Here is a 20,525-nt window from a genome sequence, read left to right on the forward strand (position 1 = left end):
GTACGTGCCACCCGCACCCCTCCCCAGCGTGCGCGCATGCATGCGTGCATGCCTTTCCTTTTGGCGGGCACGGGGTTTCTTCTAAGTTTGGAGGACCTACCGTGTCCCAGGCATTTTTCTAGGCGCAAGGGATGCTGTCCAAGGTGTGCTAAGGTAGCTTTGGGGGCTGACAGGTCTCCTCTCTCTAGGTCTGTGATTCTTGGTGCATCGTGGCAGAACTCAGAGCACGGTTTGCCCCCATCTGTAAAATGAGCAGAATACATGATGGACCGGGTGGTTGTTGCAAGAATGGACGGTGAGAACATGTCAAAGTGCTGGGTGTGGATTTATTCATTTAACTGATAAACCGCAAGCTGACTTACGCCTCCAGGGAAGATGTGGTGGGTCCCAGCAGGCCAGCAATCCTGCAAAAACTAGGGAAAGAATGTAAATCGTAAACAAACATGTTTTTTTTTTATTAATTAAAAAAAATTAACAAAACATTTAGAGATCATTCCATTCTACATGTACAATCAGTAATTCTTAATATCATCACATAGTTGCATATTCATCATTTCTTAGTACATTTGCATCGATTTAGAAAAAGAAATAAGAAGACAACAGAATAAGAATTAAAATGATAATAGAGAGAAAAAAAAAACCTATACCTCACATGCGGCTTCATTCAATGACAAACACGTTTTTAAAGTCCCCCGAGAAGGGTGGAGGCTGTGAGGTCTAGAGGAACTAGAATTCCAGACGCAGGGGGAGAGAGACACTCTGGGATGAGCTGACAATTGTCAGCTGCTTTCTTCCCCAAGGTGGGAGGCATTTGCTGATCCTGGGTGGGGGCTGAGAATTAGGGTTGGCTCAAGCAAAGGGACTCTATTAGGGATTAAAGAAATCATTAGAATTTTTCGGAGTTGGGAGACTAGAGGGGCCTCAAACTCTGGGCTGGTTGGCCTCACAGCATATTCGCTGAGTTCTGGGGTGACAGGGAGGCCGGTGAGCTGGGCTGGCGAGGTGGAGTGAAATCTCCCACAGCCTCATGGCACTTAGGAGACAAAGCTGGCTGGAGGAAGCCGCCAAGCAGCAGACCCACAGCTAGTCTGCCTGCAAGACAGTTGTCAGACGTTGAGCTTAAGTGCAGGTGCGGGAGATTAAAAGCTAAGCTGAAATTGTCACACCAAACAACAGCAGCAACTGTGATGTTTGCAAGAGATACGCCCACTGATGAGGACCCAGTCTGAAAGTAAAGAGGTAGAAGAGAATACGCCAGACAGACACTAACCAAAAGAAAGCTGGGCTGGCTCTGTTAATGTCAGGTGGAATAGACGTTAAGTGAGGAAGACAAAAGCAAATAGGATAACTTCTTGATAATCAAAGGATCACTTAAACAAGAATGCAATTAATAAACTTCAAAATGTGTGGAAGAAAAAAAATAACTCAAACTAGAAGGAGAAATAGACCAATCCACAATTACCGCTGTGGTGTTGCATCTCTCTCAGGTTTAAAACAAGCAGACAAAAACCGAATACAGATATACAAGATTTGAACCACACGATTAACCAATTTGAATTAAAATGACTGAAGAGCATATTCCAGCAATTGCAGAATAATGTTCTTTTCAAGAACACTTGGAAACTTATCCAAATAGATAATCAACTGGGTCATAGAGCAACTAGTAAGAAATTTCAAAAGCTGAAAATCATAGAGTATGTTCTTTTACCAGAGTGGAATTAAACTAGAAATCATTAAAATAATCAAGAAAATCTCCCAAAGGTCAGAAATTAAGCAGCATGTTTCTGAATCACCATGGGTCAAAGAAATAATCATCATAATGGAAATGAAAGAAAATTTTGAGTTGAATATAATGAAAGTACAATGTTTCCAAAGTTTGTGGGTTGTGGTTAAATCAGTCCTTAGAGCAAACGTATTTTAGGAAAAAAAAAGATGACATTTAACCATCTAAGTTTCTAAATCAAGTTTGGGGGGTGGGGGAAGAACAGAAAATGAAACCCCAAGAAAGTAGAATGAAGGAAATAATAAAGAATATAAATCGTTGAAATAAAATCAATAAAGAAAATCAAGATCAAAGTTAATTAAAATTGATAAATCCATAGCAACACTGATCAAGAGACAGAGACTCTATAAATCATCAGTATAAAAAATGTGAAAGGGGAAATACCACAACTCCTACAGAAGCTAAAAAGGTAAGAGGAGTTCATTGTGAACAGCATATGCCAATAAACCTGAAACTCAGATGAAATATACATGTTCCTTGAATGAGCACAGGTTACCTAAACTGATACTTGAAAAAAGAGGAAACCTGAGTAATCCTATAGCTAATTAAAGAAATCGAATCTGCAATTAATAATTTTCCCACAACGAAAAGGCCAGACCAACAGGTAAGCTCTTCCACATATTTAAAGAAGAAACAAAATCTAAATTTTTCACAAATTCTTCCAGAAAATAGAGAAATAGGGAATGTATACTAACTCCTTTTATGAAGCCAGCATAATCCTGATTCTGAAATCAATGATACCGCAAGAAAATAAAAATTTGGATTTTTAAAATGGACATTGCAATAGGGTTCTGAATAAGATATTAGCAAACCAGATTCAGCAATATGTAGAAAGGCTAGTAAGTTATGACCAGGTAGGTCTTATTCTAAGAATAAAATATTGGTCTAATGCTCAAAATAAATAAACACAATTTAATATAGTAAAAGCATAAATCAGAAAGAAACGATATATTCGTCTTAGTAGATGCAGAAAAAGCATTTGATAAAATTTACTGTCTCTTCATGATATAAATTCTCATCAAACCAGGAATAGAATGAAATTTTCCTAATCTGATAAAGGGCATCCACTAAAAGTTACTGATAACAGCATACATATGTTAAAATATTGAATGTTTCCCCCCTAAATTTAAGGACAAAGCAAGATGTATATTATCACCACTTCTGGACCTCCAGCACAAAAGACAATGAAAAGAAATGAAAGTTTTAAAGATTGTAAAGAAAGAAAACTGTCCTTGTTTACAAATACTGTGAATATGATACAGAAAATCCAAGAGAATCTACAGACTGTTAGAATTAATAAATGAATTTCTCAAAGTCTCTGGATGAAAGTTACTACACAAAAAGTAAATTGATTCTCTATGCTAGCAATGGGCAATTGGAAAAGGAAACTTTAGAAAATACCATTGATATGAGAGCATCAGAAAAGTCAAATACTTACAGATAAATCTAATGAAGGTTATAAGAGTTCTCCCTTGAAAATGACAGAACATTGTTGAGAAAAATTAACAGAGACTTAAATAAATGGCTAGGGAGACGGTTTTCATGGAGAAAACTACAGATGTTAGTTCTCCCATAACTGTCGTATAGATCCAGTGCACTCCTTCTTAAAATCCAAAAAGGCTTTTTAATAGACATTGGCAAAGAGATTCTAAAAACTGATGTAAAAATTTAAAGACCTGGAATCACAATCTTGAAGAAGAAAATTGGAGATCTTACTCTACCATGTAACAGCGCTGAGTATAAAGCTGCAGCAATGGAGGCGGTCAAGGCTGAAGGATAGATGGAGAGGGCAATGGACAGAAGGGTCCAGATGCAGACCTGTGCATATGTGGCTCACTTGATTGAGGACAAAGGTACTACTACAGTTCACTAAGGACAGATGGTCTTTTCAATCAGCAACATTGGAGCAGGTGGGCATCTGTGAGGAAAAAATGGCACGCTATTGGACTATTGACCCAGCATCACACCATCCACAAAGGCAAATTCAAACTGGTGAATTCAGACCTACATGTAAAAAGTAAAACAATGAAACCAGTGGAAGGAAACATAGAAGGACCTTTTCATGATCGTGGGATAGGCAAATATCTCCTAAGCAGAACCCAAATACACTATTCACATAAAAACCCCATTTAGGAAAGGTTGGACATGGGACATTAAAGAACTTTTGCTTATCAAAAGGTACTGATGAAAGAGAGAAAAGGAGAAGATATTTTCAATAGGTATATCAGAAGGACCTTTTTTTCTGCTTATAAAAAGAACCATGAAACAATGAGAAAAAATAATTATATTTTGCAATGGGCAACGGCCTGAAATGGTACTTCAAAAAAGAAAATGACTAGTAAACTACATGAAAAGGTGCTCAAACTCATTGGTTCTTGTTGAGGGAAATGCAAATTAAAATCACAGTGAGATTTCACACCCTCTAGTATGTCTGTAAGACAGACAATAACAATTGATCAGGAACCTCATATATTGCTGGTGGGATTGTAAGATTGTGCAGCTACTTTGAAAAGTGGTTTGCTGGTTTATTAGAATGTTAAACATGAATTTGCCTATTGAACCAGCAATTCCATTCCTAGGTATCTATGTGCAAGAGAAAGGGAAACACAAATTCACATAAAGGCTTGTATGGGAATGTTTATAGCGGCATTAGTCATGAAATGACCCAAATATCCATCACTTGGTAAGTGCTTAAAATTAGTTTGCCCATACAATAGTATACTACTCAGCAATAAGGAGGAATGAAATGTGGATGCATGCTTCAGCATGGCTGAAACCCAAAAACATTTTGCTAAGCAAAAGAGGCCAGACACAAGAGACCACATATTGTAGTATTCCGTTTACATGAAGTGGCCAGAAAAGGCAAATCTTTGGAGACAAAGTGGGTTAATGACCACCTGGTACTGGATTTGGGATTGGGGATTAATTGTAGCTACATGATGGATCTTACTGGAATGGTGGAAATGTTCTAAAACAGGATTATAGCGATGGCCGCACAGCTCAGCAAACTTACTAAAAATCATTGAATTGTATACTTAAAATGGGTGAATTTTATGATTTATAAATTTTACCTAAAATTTTAAAAATGAAAATCCAGGAAATTTAGGTAGTTTTGATAAAAGTTCACTTGAAAATGATAGATCTTGTGATTGCATTAAGAAGAATAAAGTATTTTTACAAGAAAAATTTAAAAAGCATACAAGGAGATACTTCTACACAACCACCAGGATGGCTAAACTTAAAAAGACTAACAATACCAAATAATGACAAAGATTTAAAGCAACTAGAATCTCATACATTTCTAGTGAAAGTGTGATAGGGTTCAATAGTTTTGGAAAATTAGAAACATCTTCCATAGATAATTCCATTCCCCTATTCTATGACCAGGCAATTCCAGTTTTAGGTATATGCCCAAAATAAATGAGTGCATATGTCCACCAAAAGACATGTACAGAATATTATTAATAGCTGTGTTCACTATAGCCTCAAACTAGAAATAGTCTGAAAGCCCATCTGTAGAATGGGGGCATTTCTGCTTTTAGCCATACATAGCTTCTCACCCCTCATCCCCCCCATGTAGACAGTGTTTAAGCTGGACAAATGCAGCAACTATTTTTAGGCATTATATAGCAGGCAGCACAAACCTAGGATCCTTGAAAGAAGGGTGACATATGAGGTGAACCCCATTTTCTTCCTCATCTTCTACTCAGGGTGCTTTTCCTGACTGCAGTTCAGGAACAGAACACAAGGCAGAGAGCTGGGTTTGGGACCAATGAGGCAACTGGAATTGGTGGGTCCATGTACCCAAGAGGAAGTAGCTATGTGGAAGGCGGGTGGAAGTATGTGTGGTTGAGTCCTTTGCGTGCACTGCCCAAGGCAGAGCTTATGAGGCCTATTAACAGAGCAGCTGTCGGGGGCTGAGGGCCAATTGGAGATAGCAAGGTCGCCCGCTGCTGGGAGACACTGGGGTTCTAACTCAGCCAGGGTAGAGACCTCACTGTGTGCCTCAGGAATTTAGCCGAGACCTCAGAAAGCCTGCATTTTAGGAATAAAGATGTTCCCTAGAATAGTTTCTGAACATTGACACTGATGATATTTTGGGCTGGAGAATTCTTTGCCATGGGGGCTGTCCAGCATGTTGGACAATGGCCAGTAGCATCCTTAGCCTTGACCCCCAGATGCCAGCTGTGACCATCAGAAATGCCAACCACAAATTGCCACATATCACCTGAGGAGAAAAATCACCCTCACCAGTGGTGAGAACCCTGCCCTAGAGTAAGAGCCAATCCTAGGACTAATGACAAAACTGAATCAGGCTCACCCAACGAGAAATAAGCCAAGTCTGACAGGATAGAGAAAATGTGTCAATGATTTAACTGCTTGCCATAACAAAACTCAGCACCCTTTTAAGTAAGACAAGATAATCCAGGCTTCTTAGAACTAAGGTATTCAGCACACAGTGAAACATTTCAAGGCATTAGAAAATGTGACCTTTAATCTAGAGAAAAAGTCAAGCAGAATCCATGATGGCCCAGTTAAAAAAATTTTTTTTTTATTTTTAATTTTTTTAAATACAAAAAAACCCAAATAAATGCAAACATTCCTATTTTGATCATTCTGTTCTACATATATAATCAGTAATTCACAATATCATCACATAGTTGCATATTCATCATCGTGATCATTTCTTAGAACATTTGCATCAATTCAGAAAAAGAAATAAAGCGAAAACAGAAAAAATATATACATACCATACCCCTTACCCCTCCCTTTCATTGATCACTAGCATTTCAAACTAAATTTATTTTAACATTTGTTCGCCCTATTATGTATTTTTATTCCATATGTTCTACTCGTCTGTTGACAAAGTAGATAAAAGGAGCATCAGACACAAGGTTTTCGCAATCACCCAGTCATATTGTGAAAGCTGTATCATTATACAATCATCATCAAGAAACATGGCTACTGGAACACAGCTCCGCATTTTCAGGCAGTTCCCTCCAGCCTCTCCACTACATCTTGGATAACAAGGTGATATCTACTTATTGCATAAGAATAACCTCCAGGGTAACCTCTTGACTCTGTTTGGAATCTCTCAGCCATTGACGCTTTGTCTCATTTTACTCTTCCCCCTTTTGGTTGAGATGCTGAGTCTCAGCTCATTCTAGGGTTTTTCTCAATCCCTTGATGCTGAGTCCCAGCTCATTCTAGGATTTCTGTCCCACATTTTCAGGAAGGTCCACATCCCTGGAACTTATGTCCCACGTAGACGGGAAGGGTGGTGAGTTTGCTTGTCGTGTTGGCTGGAGAGAGAGAAATGGCCTAGGTTTTGAAGTTAGAAGACAAGGACTTTAAAATACCTACTTTAACTCTTCTTCAAGCGCTTAAAGGAATAGATGGACATAATGAATGAACAGATAGGAGTATCTTGGGAAAGAAATCGAAACTACTAAAAGATGGGAATTTTATATTAGAAAAGTGATGTATCTTAAAGGAAAAAAACCTTGTTGGATAGGCTTAAAAGCAGCTTGGACACTGTAGCAAAAAGAGCCAATGAATTTGATGGTAGAACGATAGAAATGAAATAAACTGATAAAGAGCAGAAAGGTATCAAGTAAAGAATGAATAGTAGCTGTATCCTATGGGACAGTATTAAGTAGTATCATGTGTGTAATCAGAGTCCTGAGGGAGAAGAGGGAGAGAGAGAACAGGGCAGAAACAAAATCTGAAGAACAAAATGGTCAAAAATTTCTCAAATTTTGAAAAAAAAAAAAGAAAAACAAAAACCATAAATCCACAAATCCAAGAATCTCCGCAAATTCCAACCAGGATAAATATAAATACAGCTACCCTTTGGCATATCATGACAAAGCTACTGAAAACCAATGATAAAGGAAAAAAAAATCCTAAAAGATGCCAGACCAAAATGATGCACTGCATGTAGGGGAACAAATGATGCATGGTATCTCATCAGAGATGATGGGATGTGTTCTAGCCCAGCACAGCCCCAAGACCAAAGAACATGCCAGACGGGCGGTCAGACATGGGTTTTAATTAGGGACTTCTGGACAGGAGAATAATTCTTCCCAGTGATGACCAGTCGGGAAATGGAAATCTGTACTCCGCCCAAAACCAAGAGAGAGAGAGAGGTGTGCCGAGTGGCTGCTTATAAAGTTTAATAGTCCCGTGAAATTTGTTTACAGTGTGGTTTCAGCTGACTCGTGACATTTGGTTCAGCAAGCCCTGTGAGAATTGGTTGCCACCAGTGATTAGGGGAGGGGAGTTTTACATGTTTTGACGTTTAACGTCTGTCCCCATCATGTAGATGGCTGTGTGCAGCATGGCGGAGGGCCCTGGGTCCTTACACTCCGACCCTGCACACAGCAGAGTGCATTGACATTGCATTCAGGAACCGTATAAGAGACAGTAGAGCACAAGGAGTTCCCCACACAGAGAGAACAACTCCACAAAGTGAGGCTGCCGTGGCCAAGAAAGGGAATGAAATCATTCTGATAAAACTTATTTCAGTCCTAAATGCGAAGATGCTTTCCCAGATTTTCTGATATGCTAAATTGTGCCAGCGTGGAAGGGTACTCCGTGCAATCCATCTGGCAAGGTCACAGTCCAGGGCAGATTGGTGGCACCCGAAAATGGCAAAGACTTATTGCAGCTAACATTTCATTAGTAGACAGAAGTGGTCCTGGATAAGGGGCCAATGAGGGGGTTTTAGGTACCATACCTTTTCCCTCTACAGTATCAGGGAGCTTGCTGGAGTCAGATCCACAGTTAGCCTGGACATGTGTCCACGGAGTCATGAATACTGTGCCTTGGGGAGTGGGGGGTCCTGGGTTGGTTACATTTACAACTTTTGGCAGTTTGTGTATTAACTGTGGTCTAATACTTTAATTTGGGGTGACCTGATACCCCATGGGCTTAGGATTCCTCACTAGCGTGGCTGCGTCAACCAGGACCATGGCCAACCAACCTTATTTCCTCAATTTCTAATGCTCGTGATGCAGGCAAGAGCAAGTTCTTTTTATGACCTGGTTGTGACTGTAGTGTTGCTGGTCCTTTTATCTGAATTTGCGGCATCTACCCGGGCCCCACCATGACCAATTCAACAGGGGTAGGAGCAGCTGCTTGGGGCTGTGAACTGAGGCTGGTGAGGGCTGGATACAGCTGGCATGTCCACTGCTGCAGAAATTGCTCCTTTTAATTGCTCTTGCAAAAGCCCATTCAGCCTTTCAATTAACCCTGGTGCTGTGGGGCTTGTAAGGCAAATGGAATGTCCGTAAGATACCATGTTCAGTAGTCCAGGCTTGGCTTAGTTGTCCAGTAAAGAGTGTGGGGGGGGTCCCCCCTACCTCTGTCTGCGTGTGTGGGGACTTCACAGAATGCTCTGAGCCTTTCTAAGCTGCATATTATAGCTCTTCGTTAGCTTTCCCTACTGGGAAGGCAAGCAAGCAGTCCAGTAGCCTTATCTACGGCTGTAAAGGCATATTTTGCCCTTTCAGGTAAGGGAAGGGACCCAGTACAATCTACCTGCCACCTGGTGGCTGGAACCTGCTTGCAGCTGATGTGACTGAGTTGATGAGGAAGAATCCTTGGGTATTGCAGTGAATAGGAGGGGCAGGTATTCATGACTTCTTTCAGTTGTCTGCACTTGCTGTGCCATTCTCCATAGAGTCTGGTACCCTTGGTGTCCTATCGCTCTGTGCAACTTTTCAGCATCTTCTTGCAGTGTTGACTTTAGACTATGAATTTTTGCTAAAGCATCTGCTTTAATATTGCCAGGTACAGATTCAGTGTTATGGGCCGAGTAAAACATGGTTACTATTACTTGTAGTCCAGTCGTCTTCCCACATTTCTTTTCCCCATAAGGGGTGGCAGGAGACAATAGTCCAATGCTCTTGCTTCCACATGGCCATCCACACTGCCAGGCTCTGATACCCTAGCCAGTTGCCAGCACAGGGAGTTAATACATCTCTTGGTTTATAAACTATGGCCATCCATACAGCCCTTAATTCAGCCCATTGGCTGCAGTGTGTAGTCATAGTGTCCTATCATATAGTGTCTGTACTAGGTTGTATGGCAGGCTGCCCATGTGCTGCTCCGTCAGTATGCCAGGCAGACTTAGGTATACTGCCGCATCCATCACCAGTGGACATAGAGACATCCACTATGGGAGGGTCAGCAGGGAGGGGCAAACATTGTTCTTTCACATAGGAAACTGGTCTCAGGATATCATGTATTTCTGCACTTAAGGGCTACTGTTGAAAATGCTGTGCTGTAGCAGATAAACTTCCCATTTTGTTAAATTGAGTGAGGCTTAGTGGCAGTGTCCCATACCCATCCCTGTATGGGGATGGCTGTTCTTAATTTCAGAGGGAATATCTGAGTTAATCCTTCAATTTGCAGTACGGCATTATAGGAGCTCACAGCTGTTTTCCTAAGGGACTGTGCTGAAGTTTAATTCTTTTAACTTGCCTTGCCTGTTGCTTTTGCCATAAGCCCAATCCAAAGACAGTATCAGTACTGGCCATATCTAATTCACAAGGCCCATTGGGTCCCCCCCGCCCCCATAAAGCCTGAGGCAGTGTGATGGCCCATCTGGCTTTTTCAGAAGCCACCAGTTGGAAAGTATTATATTCCTAGGGATAGCTTTTCCTAATCAGAACATACACAGTTAGTAACATTTGGGCTGAGTGAGGAATGAAAGGTTTCCAATACCCCAGCAATCAGAAGGCCATTAGTTGTTTTGTTGTACGTAGCACAGGAAAACATTGCACCTTATCAATTACTACAAAAGGAATACATGTTGCCTTTCCCAACCATACAATACCCAAGAATTTGAAGGGCAGCTGTCATGGTCAGGTTCATATGTCAGCTTGACCAGGAGCTGGTGCCCGGTCATCTAGTCAGGCAAGCACTGGCCTGTCTGTTGCTATGAGGACATTTAATGGACTTAAATCATGATTATTGTCAGCTGTATCCATAGCTGATTGCACATATAATCAGCTGAGGGGAGTGTCTTCTGCAATGAGTGACACTTAATCTAATCAGCAGAAGGTTTTTAAGGAGAATTTAGAAGAGACAATCACTTTTCCTGCTTCAGCTGGTGAGCCTTTCCTGTGGAATTCATCCAGACCCTCTGTTGGAGTCGCCAGCTTCACAGCCTGCCCTATGGATCTGGACTCTTCCATCCCCATGGTTGTCCAGCCAGCCTCTCCTGAGAGTTTGAAGGCTTTCATCAGAGTTACCAGCTTGCAGCATGCCCTACAGACCTTGGACTCTACATCCCCATGGTTGCGGATATCTTTATAAATGTATATCTACAGATATCTCCTGCTGACTGTGTTTCTCTAGAGAACCCTAGCTAATGCATCAGCCATGGCATTTCAGTCCACCATGATCTGTTGCCTATCCTTGACTGTTAAGATGGAATAACAGTGATCTTGAGGCTTCTTTTAGTTCTGGAAGAGAGTTCCTGGTTATTATGACATTGTCAATATAATGAAATAGTAACGCTTTTCCACTTAGCCAAATCCTTTGCTATGAGCCTGTGGCAGATGGTGAGGCTATGTAAATGATCTTGTGGGAGCAATGAAAATTCTTTGTTCTCCTTCCCAGGTAAGGGCAAAAATGGGTTGACTGGCCCTACTTAAGGGAATACTAAAGAATTGAGTGTTAATTCCTTGTAATGAGGAGGCAACCTTTGGAATTGCAGCACATGAAGGTGGTGTCACTCCACCCTTTGCCTCCCAAAGGTCTTCTTTTTTCTCATTTCCCTCATCAGATAAAGAATCTATGGGCTCCTAAGCCTTTAGATCCTAGTCTGGGGAAGTCAGGATAATACCTCATGTGCATCTTGGGCAGTCTGTGCTCTCTTACTCTAGCATGTTGGAATGTCAATATCTCTAAACCCTTATTACATGGTGTGGCTCTAATTCAATGCATTCTTCATATAGACTAATTCCTCTATCTTTCTGAGACAGTCTGCTATAGTTAGCTGTACCACATACATCAATGGCTAACCAACTGCAGCACAGTCAAGCAAGTGGGTGACCCCTCCCCACGTGAAGGAAAGGGGCCACCCTGAGATTACCCCAGGGAGTCTCCTTTTCCCAGACTCATGCTGTTGATGGCCAGTGGTTCTTTGGTCTCCTGGCTGGCTCGCGAAGTATTCCAGCCCAGCACACCACCACCAGTTAGAAGATTAGACATGGGTTTTAATTAGGGACTTCCAGACAGGACAAAAATTCTTTCCAATGGTGGCCAGTTGGAAAATGGAAGTCTGCACTCTGATCAAAGCCAAGAGAGAGCAAGAGGGTGGACCAAGATGGCGGCTTATGAAGTTTAACAGAATCCTGTGAGATTTGGTTACAGTGGGGTTTCAGCAGACTCTCCTGAGATTTGATTCAGCAGAGCCTTGTGAGTGTTGGTTACAAACAGCAATTAGGGGAGGGTAATTTTACATTTTTTGACCTTTAATGTATGTCCCTGCCATGTAGGTGTCTCCATCAGTGACTTGCTCTCAAAATGGAGGAAGGGATAGGGCCCGGGCCCCAGGTCCTTACAGGATGCTGTGACTGAAGTACAAAAAGAAAACGAGAAGTCTGTCAACTCAGAATTCTATATCTGGCCAAAAATTACTTCTTAAAAAAGGGTGAAATAAAAACAGTTTCAGATAAATGACAGTTAAGGTAATTGATGATAGAACCTAAACTGCCAGAAATGCTAAAGGAAGTTCTTAAGGGGAAGGCAAATCATATCAGATAGAAATTTAGTTCTATAGGAAGGCAATGAAGATCATCAGAAATTGGCAAATGTGAGTAAATATAAATTACATTATATATATATATATATATATAATGATCTCTTTTTCTTAATTTCTTTAAATTAAGTGATTATTTAAAATTGTAACATTGTATTGCAAAGTTTATGACATGTGCATAAGTGAAATATGGGGATGGTTAGAGGTAAATGGAATAATATTCATTCTTGTAAGATTCTTACAAGAATGAATTCTTACTGGAAGGGGACACAACACTGTTAATTTGAGGAGACTGATAAATCAGCAACTAAAAAGGTAGCAAAAAGAGGCACAGCTGCAAAGCTAATGAGGAAATAAAGTGGGAGGGTAAAAAGCATTTGTTTATGCTAAAAGAAAGTTGGAAAGGAAGATCAAAAGAAAAATTCAGATGGGATCAATAGAAAACAAATGGCAAGATGGTAGAGTTAAACAGAATCAATAAAATTACATTAAATGTAAAGGGTCTACTCCAGTTGAAAGGCAGAAATCATCTGACTGGATAAAAATGACATATTTTAAATGTGAAGACACACTTTTCCTAAGGTAAAGTATAGAAAATATTACTATGCAAACAGTATGCATGATAGTAGAATAGATGGTGCTTTATTCACTAAGCAGACCATTACACAGCAATGTAAAAGAATGAAGTAATGACCCATCCAAGAACGGGGAAGAAGCTCCCAGACTTAAGTCCAGCACAAAAGAAAACTAGAGACCAACACGAAAAGTATATACCAAATGATTCCATTTGTATGAAGTTTAAAAAGGTAAAACTAATCTATGGTGATAAAATGGGCTGCCTCTGGGGATGCAGTTGAGAAGGAAGGGGCAAAGGAGCCTTCTCAGGTGTTAGAAATGTCATGGTTCCATCTGGTGGATGTGTAGGTGTGTACACAAGCAGGGAGTGTGTGGTGCCATGTTCAGTGGAATGCACGCCTATAGGAACCATGTCCTTACTTTGTCGGATTCATGGAGATCGAGATAAAATCAAGTCTGTGAAGCCATACAATGCAAAGACAGTATTTTAAAAAGGTACAACTTTGAATTACCCCAGTATGATGCAACTGAGGACTACATGTAAATGTAAAAATTCATTGAATTATAAGTTTATGCTGTGTACCCTTTTCTGCATTTATGTTGCACCTCAACTGAAAAAATGTTAAAATGAAAAGAAAAATAAATTACCATCACTCTTAGGATATTTGGATTGGCCTAATAAATGGCATCCTGCTATATTCTGCTCTGATTCGAACTCAACTGGAGAATAAGACAAAAACATCGGCAGTTGGAGACGCAAATTGTCACCTTTATTACCAACAAGGCTAAGTTAGAAAATGCATTTTTTTTTTTGTAAAAGGAAAAATTGATTTCTAATTTCTTGTCCCTCTATTTAGACTCTGCAGCAACTTAACTAAGGGCATGTTTGAATCTGCAGATTGGCAGAGCAGAGACATTTACCCAAGTTCTGCCCCCACCAGCCCAGGTAGAGAAGGAGGATGAAGAGACGAGGTTCCTAACGTTAGGACCTTTGATAGATGAGCCCCATCTAAGTGAGAAATGTTGAGGAGAAAGGGTTGGGACAAAAGACCAGGAGCATGTAGGGAAAGTCTCTCCTCGTGGGAGCCAGGCCACCCACCCCTCCATAAGCATGGACAAATGGACTCGGTTCACCTCTTTTGGTTTCAAGGGAGCAGAAACCCAAATCAAATTAAATTATTAAGTATATATGGGAATTGATTAGTTTACATAACAGAAAACATCGTGGGTATCTGGCTTTAGGTTCTGCTGAATCTAGATGCCGAAAGACATCTTGGGACTGGGTGTTCCTTTCTCCATCTCTCAGCTCTTTCCTGAGTTGACTTCACTGTCACACAGGCTCTGGGGCGAGAGGCTGCCAGGAACTTAACTTTTGGCAGCTCAGAAGCTCCTGGAAAGACAGCATCTGTTTCCAGCCAAAGGCCTGGGGATGGGCCCAGATCGGGGATGGACTCTGCCAATCGGCCAGGCAAGGAACCGGGGTGAGGTAGGGCGTTGTCCACCTCGCCTGGCCCGCTGGAGCTGAGAGTGATGAAAGGCCCTGTGGAAGGAGGTAAAAGAGCATCAGGGCAGGTAAAAATGACAGGTGTTCACACGAACAGGCACCTGTGGAGCCCAAACTCTGCCAGGTGCTGTGCTGGGGCCCCCATTGGCTACTTCATAAGTATTCATTTTCCTGCTCCACTTCTTTGATTCTAGAACTCTCCAGGAGGCCACGCTTGAATCATCTCTGGTTAGGTCACCAGGCTCTGCTTTCCTGTCTCACCAATGCACTGAGCCACAAATGCTCATTTCACTTCTCTTTCAGGGGGACAGCTTTCATCAACTTTGATATGTTAAAAACAAAACAAAAACTTGGCATGCTGCTCTTATATTATCTTGATCAAAGATGCTGAGATTGTTGCTCCTTCAAATTGTGGGAGCAAGTATTGGTCTAGCTTTGGCTGACGCCAACACCATTTACCAAATGATGACGAAAATTAACATTCTCCAGTGCACTTATTGCTGCAGAGTGGGACAGTGATTGGTGAAGCTTTACCCTGTCCCCACGGGTAAAAGTTTGGTGTGTCTTCATCTCCTAGGGCTGCTGTTACAAAGTCCAGAAACTGGATGGTTTGAGACAACAGAGGCGTACTGTCTCACAGTTCTCGAGTCCAGGAGTCTGAAATCAAGGCATCGGCAGGGCCATGTTTCCCAGTCCTCAGAGAAAAACCTGTTCCGTGCCACTTCCAGCTCTGGCGCTTGCCACAATCTATGGCCTTCTCCCCTCTCTCTTTCTGCTTGTGTCCAAATTTCCTCTTCTCTTGAGGACGCCGACCATGCCGGGTTGTGGGCCTGCCCTCCTCCAGTTCGACTTCGCTTTAACTTGCCTAGTTCCAGCTGCCATATTCCCAAATTAGGCCGCATTCTGAGGTGGTCGGAATTGGGACTCTGTGCTGGTTTGAAGCTGTTATGTACCCCAGAAAAGAGCATGTTCTTTTTTTCTTTTTTTTTTTAAAGTTTTTATTGTGAAATATAACTTGTAAAAAAAATAAAAAAAACAATTTTTCAGAGTACATTTTAACAGGTAGTTACAGAATAGATTTCAGAATTTCATATGGGTTGCCATTCCACAGCTTCAGGTTTTTTGTCTAGCTGCTCCAAATCACCAGAGACCAAAAGAAACCTCAGTATCGTGATTCAATTGTCATGCTCGTCTGTTAAATCCTACCTTCCCTATTACAACTCCTCCTCCTCGGACCCTTACTCCCGGTCTATGTGGGTCTTTGGGACATGCCTATTCTAATCTTTTCCTGTTACAAAGGGGTATGGGCAATGTAGGATAGCGGGAAGACGATGCTCTTTTAATCCATCCCTGTGGTGTGGATTTGTGGTGGGTGAGACTTTTTTTTTCTTTTCTATTTCATTTATTTATTTGCTTTTTAAAAAATTGTATAATATAACATATATACAAAGCAAAGAAAGAAAAAGGCAATAGTTTTCAAAGCACTCTTCAACAAGTAGTTACAGGACAGATCCCAGAGTTTGTCATGGGCTACATTACCATCATCTCAGAGTTTTCCTTTTAGCTGCTCCAGAATATAGGAGGCTAGAAGGAATAAATATCTTTTTATAGTCACAATTGACTTTTTTTCTTTTTTGTAAAAATAATATATATGTACAAAAAAAGCAATAAATTTCCAGCCACGGCGCAGCAATTAGTTGTAATTTCAGACTGTAGATTTCAGACTTGGGTATGGATTACAGTTCTGCAATTTTAGGTTTTTACTTCTAGCTGCTCTAAGATTCTGGAGACTAAAATAAATATCAGTTTAATGATTCAGCAGTCATATTCGTTTGTTAAATCCTACCTTTTCTGTATAACTCCACCATCATCTTTGATCTTTCTATCCCGCTCTTTGGGGGTGTTTGAGCTATGGCCATTCCAACTTTTTCATGTTGGAAGTGGGCTGTCAGTAAAATGGGGTTGGAAGATGAAACAAGCTGATGCTCCGGAGAGGCTGGGCCCTCTAGGTTTCAGGACTTATCTAGTTGCGTGGAACCTTTTGATGAGGTTATTTCAGTTGAGCTGTGACCCACCTTATTCAGGGCGGGTCTCAATCCTCTTACTGGAGTCCTTTGTAAGAGAATAAAAGGTGGAGAAAAGCCTCACAGAAGCCGTCAGAGACAGGAGCTAAAAGAGAGAAACATACAGACGCTCAAAGAGGAAGCCACTGAAATGAGAAGCTGAAGCAACGAAACCCGGGAGAGAAGTAACAACAGACACCAACGTGTGCCCTGCTCTCTGACACAGCAGCCTGAGCTTGCCGGGGGCTGGTCTTCAAAGTCCAGCTGTCATCCTGTTGTTACCTTGATTTGGACATTTTCATGGCCTTAGAACTGTTCATGTACATTAATAAATCCCCATTGTAAGAGCCAACCCCTTTCTGATATATTGTATTTTGTCAGCTTTAGTAAACTAAAACAGATTTAAACTTATCTTTTTGGGGGGGGCCCGATTCACTCCTTAAGAAGTGAGTATTATACACTCTGTATCAGGCCATTGATCCTTTTAGCAACTCAAGTTGTGAATTCATGGGATTGAAAACAACTCTCAGTGAGATCCGGAAAGGAATTGCTCGTTGAGATGACAGAGTATTTGATGCACAGAGCATGTGCAGGCAGAGTGAGGAAACACTGCAGGAATAAATTGAGAAACATAGTTAAGACAATGTGACAGTAGATTAATTTCCTCCATATGTACAAAGTTAGCCAAGTTCATAAGAAAAATAAGATCTCAACAACTGGTCAAGGGCTGGGAAGAGACAGTTCACAAAGAGGAAAAGCAATGCCTATTAAATATAAGAAACCGTTTGACCTCACCACTTATGAAATACAAATTAAAACAGCAGGATGCTATTGTTTCCTATGAAGTTAGCCAATGTTAGACAAAAAGGAGGGGGTGACTCCAGGTTCTGGGATGATGGGTAGTTTCTGTATCCTTTATTCTTTGGTGTATTTTTCATTTTCTTATAATGAGTGTGTATACTTTTCATAATCGGGTAAACCTGTTTGTTTTTTGAAGTACTGTTGTTTGGGAGTAATTTGACAAGGCAGGAGTCTGAAATCACAGGTAATGCTCAGGCTTCAGGATCCCAGGAGGAGCCTGAACTGGGGGTTGGGGTCCCCAAAACTCTGGGGTCCTGCAATTTGTTTCCAGGCTGAGTTCTGAGGGTATGCTGGGCCCTCCCTCTTGGGATCAGGCTGGCACGAAGACAGGGGAGGGAGAGAGTGGCTCACTGCCTTTTTTGTGGGCTTAAGGCAGCTGGGACGCCTAGGAGGGTGGTTTTATTCTTTTTCTTTCTTTGCTAGGACATTAAAGAAGAGAGACTAGGTTTTTCCCAGCATGCTTCATTTGGGGAGCAGCTGCTGGTCTAGCATAGATTCTTGGAGCTTTTATTTTAAGCTTTTATGAAACCACATCTAGAAAGAGCGTCTTTTCACTGCACGTGAACTGACTCCTGCCGGGCCAGCCTTGGGCTGCATTGCAGAGGCGAGAAGCCCCCATTTGTGCCCCAGGGAGCTCCCAGCCCTGGGGATGGGGGGCATGACAATTCTGTGGGACTGATCTCGCTCTGGGAGGTGACGGGCAGGAGGGAGGGGAAGGGCTGGGACACCAAGGACACCGGACCCACCTGGCAGCAGGAAGGAGGAGAGGGGAAGGCTCCCTGGTTGCGGGAGACCCCGGAGCTGGTCTTTCTCAGTTTGAGCAGGAGGATTGAGTGGCGTGGGGGCACGAGGCTAGGATTCAACCCCACTCAGTAAACCCCTGCTCCTTCTCCTTTGCAGAAAGCACCCTTTCCCAGGAAAAGTCACAGGATGGTTGTGACTTTTCAGGCCAAGGTAGCTAGCTATGCCTCTCTGGGCATGTAGTGTATTACATTTAGTGTAATGCAGAGCTTGTCTGTGGTTTGTGACCCCAAACTTGAAGGGGCCGCTGACGTGGAGTGGCAGTGAATGCTTTTAAATGAGAATTTGAGTGATTATTTTCATAGCGCCCCATTTGGGAGATTCCAACTGGGTTGGTGACCGAGGCCCTGCTTTATTGTTTTACGCAGTCCTCATTATCTGCCTTGAAAACAGTAGCAAGTGGTTCTGACTTTCTGCCAGTTGCTGCATGCGAAAAGTAAACAACCAGTTTAGCAGAAGTTGGAGTGCTGCTTGTAGCTACAGAGATGGAATTTGCTCTCAGGCGGAATGGCCCTACAGTAAATAGAGTTCTTGGCAGGGCAGATCCCCCTCAGCTGAATACTTATGTGTTCCAACACTATTGTAAGCATTAAGGCTATAGAGAAAAATAAGATGTGGTCCCAGGCAACAGAAAGCTGAGAGTCTGCCAGGAAAAGGCGCATGAAAAATAATTGCAGTGTGTGTGTGGGGGGATTAGTTCAGTGATGGGATCACGTATGCCAAAGAAAGAGCAAAGATGTGATTAACTCTCATGTTGGTTTTGAAGGGTGAATAGGAGTTTGTCCAGTAGCCACGGCAGGGCGTTTCATGCAGAGGGGACAACATTGGCAAAGGTTTGGAGGTATAAATGGGCATAGTGTGATGATAAATCTGAGATAGCCATGGTAATGTTTGACACTTGGTGCTTCATTTTGCTAAAGCTGCAAGAATGGAATATACCAGAAATGGGTTGGCTCTTACAAAAGGGATTTATTAGATTATAAATTTATAGTTCTAAGGCCATGGGAATGTCCAGATTAAGGCAACAGGAGGGAGATACCTTCTCTGAGAAAGGCTGCTGGCATCTGGGGTTCCTCTGACACATGGGAAGGCACATGGTGACATCTGCTTATCCTTCTCCTGTGGATTCTGGCTCCAAAATGTCTCTCTCAGCTCCTGTGGGTCCTTCTGGCTTCTCCTCTTAGGTACTCTGAGCTGTCTCTGAGCTGTCTCCAAAATGTCTTTCCTTTTATCCTCTCATAAAGGACGCCAGCCAGGTGATTAAGACACACCTTAAATGGGCGGGGTCACATCTCCATGGAAACAACCTAAGCAAAAGGTCCCACCCACAATAGTTCTGCACCGACAGGGATGGATTAAAGGCTTTTCTGGGTTACATAACAGATTCAAACCGGCTCCCTCGGGTTCCTAGTAAAATATAAATCTACGGTGGAAACTACCATTGCCAAGCAATCCAGACTTTATTTTCTACGGCTTAACAAGAGTTTTTAAATTATGAAACGTATCTGGCACACTGTCTAGATGGGGTAATGAACACCTGTGCCCCCCACCCCCACCCCGCCCCGGCTGAGGACTGAGCATGTCTTGGGTAAAACTGAAGCCCCTGCTTACTCGCGCCCCCTGCTGCCTGAATATGGAATGAATGATTCTCACGAATGTATTTGTACTTCCATTTCCTGTGCCCAGGGTTAAAAACCATACAGTGGCCCTGGGTGCACATTTAAAAGGCTTTCTGCTCCCAGACATCCGGTGGCTTGTGTGGCCAAGGGTACACTTCAGGAGGGGCTGTGTCCCCCTGCAGACCCCCTCGGGTTTGGCCAAGGGCACGCTTCAGGAGGGGCTGTGTCCCCCTGCAGACCCCCTCGGGCTTGGCCAAGGGCACGCTTCAGGAGGGGCTGTGTCCCCCTGCAAACCCCCTCAGGCATGGCCAAGGGCACGCTTCAGGAGGGGCTGTGTCCCCCTGCAAACCCCCTCAGGCATGGCCAAGGGCACGCTTCAGGAGGGGGCTGTGTCCCCCTGCAGACCCCCTCGGGCTTGGCCAAGGGCACGCTTCAGGAGGGGGCTGTGTCCCCCTGCAGACCCCCTCGGGCATGGCCAAGGGCTTCGGCGGCACCATCACGAGAAGGACGCTTCGCCTGTGCTCTGTCTTGCTGTGGGCTCTCA

General features: G+C 42.5%; 1 protein-coding gene and 1 long non-coding RNA gene across 3 annotated transcripts in view; one reads left to right on the forward strand and one right to left on the reverse strand.

The window, feature by feature from the left end:
• JAKMIP1 (janus kinase and microtubule interacting protein 1) overlaps positions 1–20,525 on the forward strand; it is a 125,739-nt gene that overhangs the window by 12,059 nt on the left and 93,155 nt on the right. The window lies entirely within an intron of this gene.
• On the reverse strand, positions 2–19,566 carry LOC143663005 (uncharacterized). 2 transcript variants are annotated; one of them, XR_013165695.1, is made up of 3 exons: positions 19,402–19,566; positions 16,713–16,806; positions 2–413 (listed from the first exon to the last, which is right to left on the reverse strand). It is a non-coding gene; the product is annotated as an uncharacterized LOC143663005 (long non-coding RNA). The 2 variants fall into 2 exon arrangements; XR_013165696.1 differs by lacking the exon at positions 2–413 and adding an exon at positions 13,928–14,673.

Source organism: Tamandua tetradactyla, chromosome 19 (assembly GCF_023851605.1).
Source record: "Tamandua tetradactyla isolate mTamTet1 chromosome 19, mTamTet1.pri, whole genome shotgun sequence".
In the NCBI taxonomy this organism is placed as follows: Eukaryota; Metazoa; Chordata; class Mammalia; order Pilosa; family Myrmecophagidae; genus Tamandua; species Tamandua tetradactyla.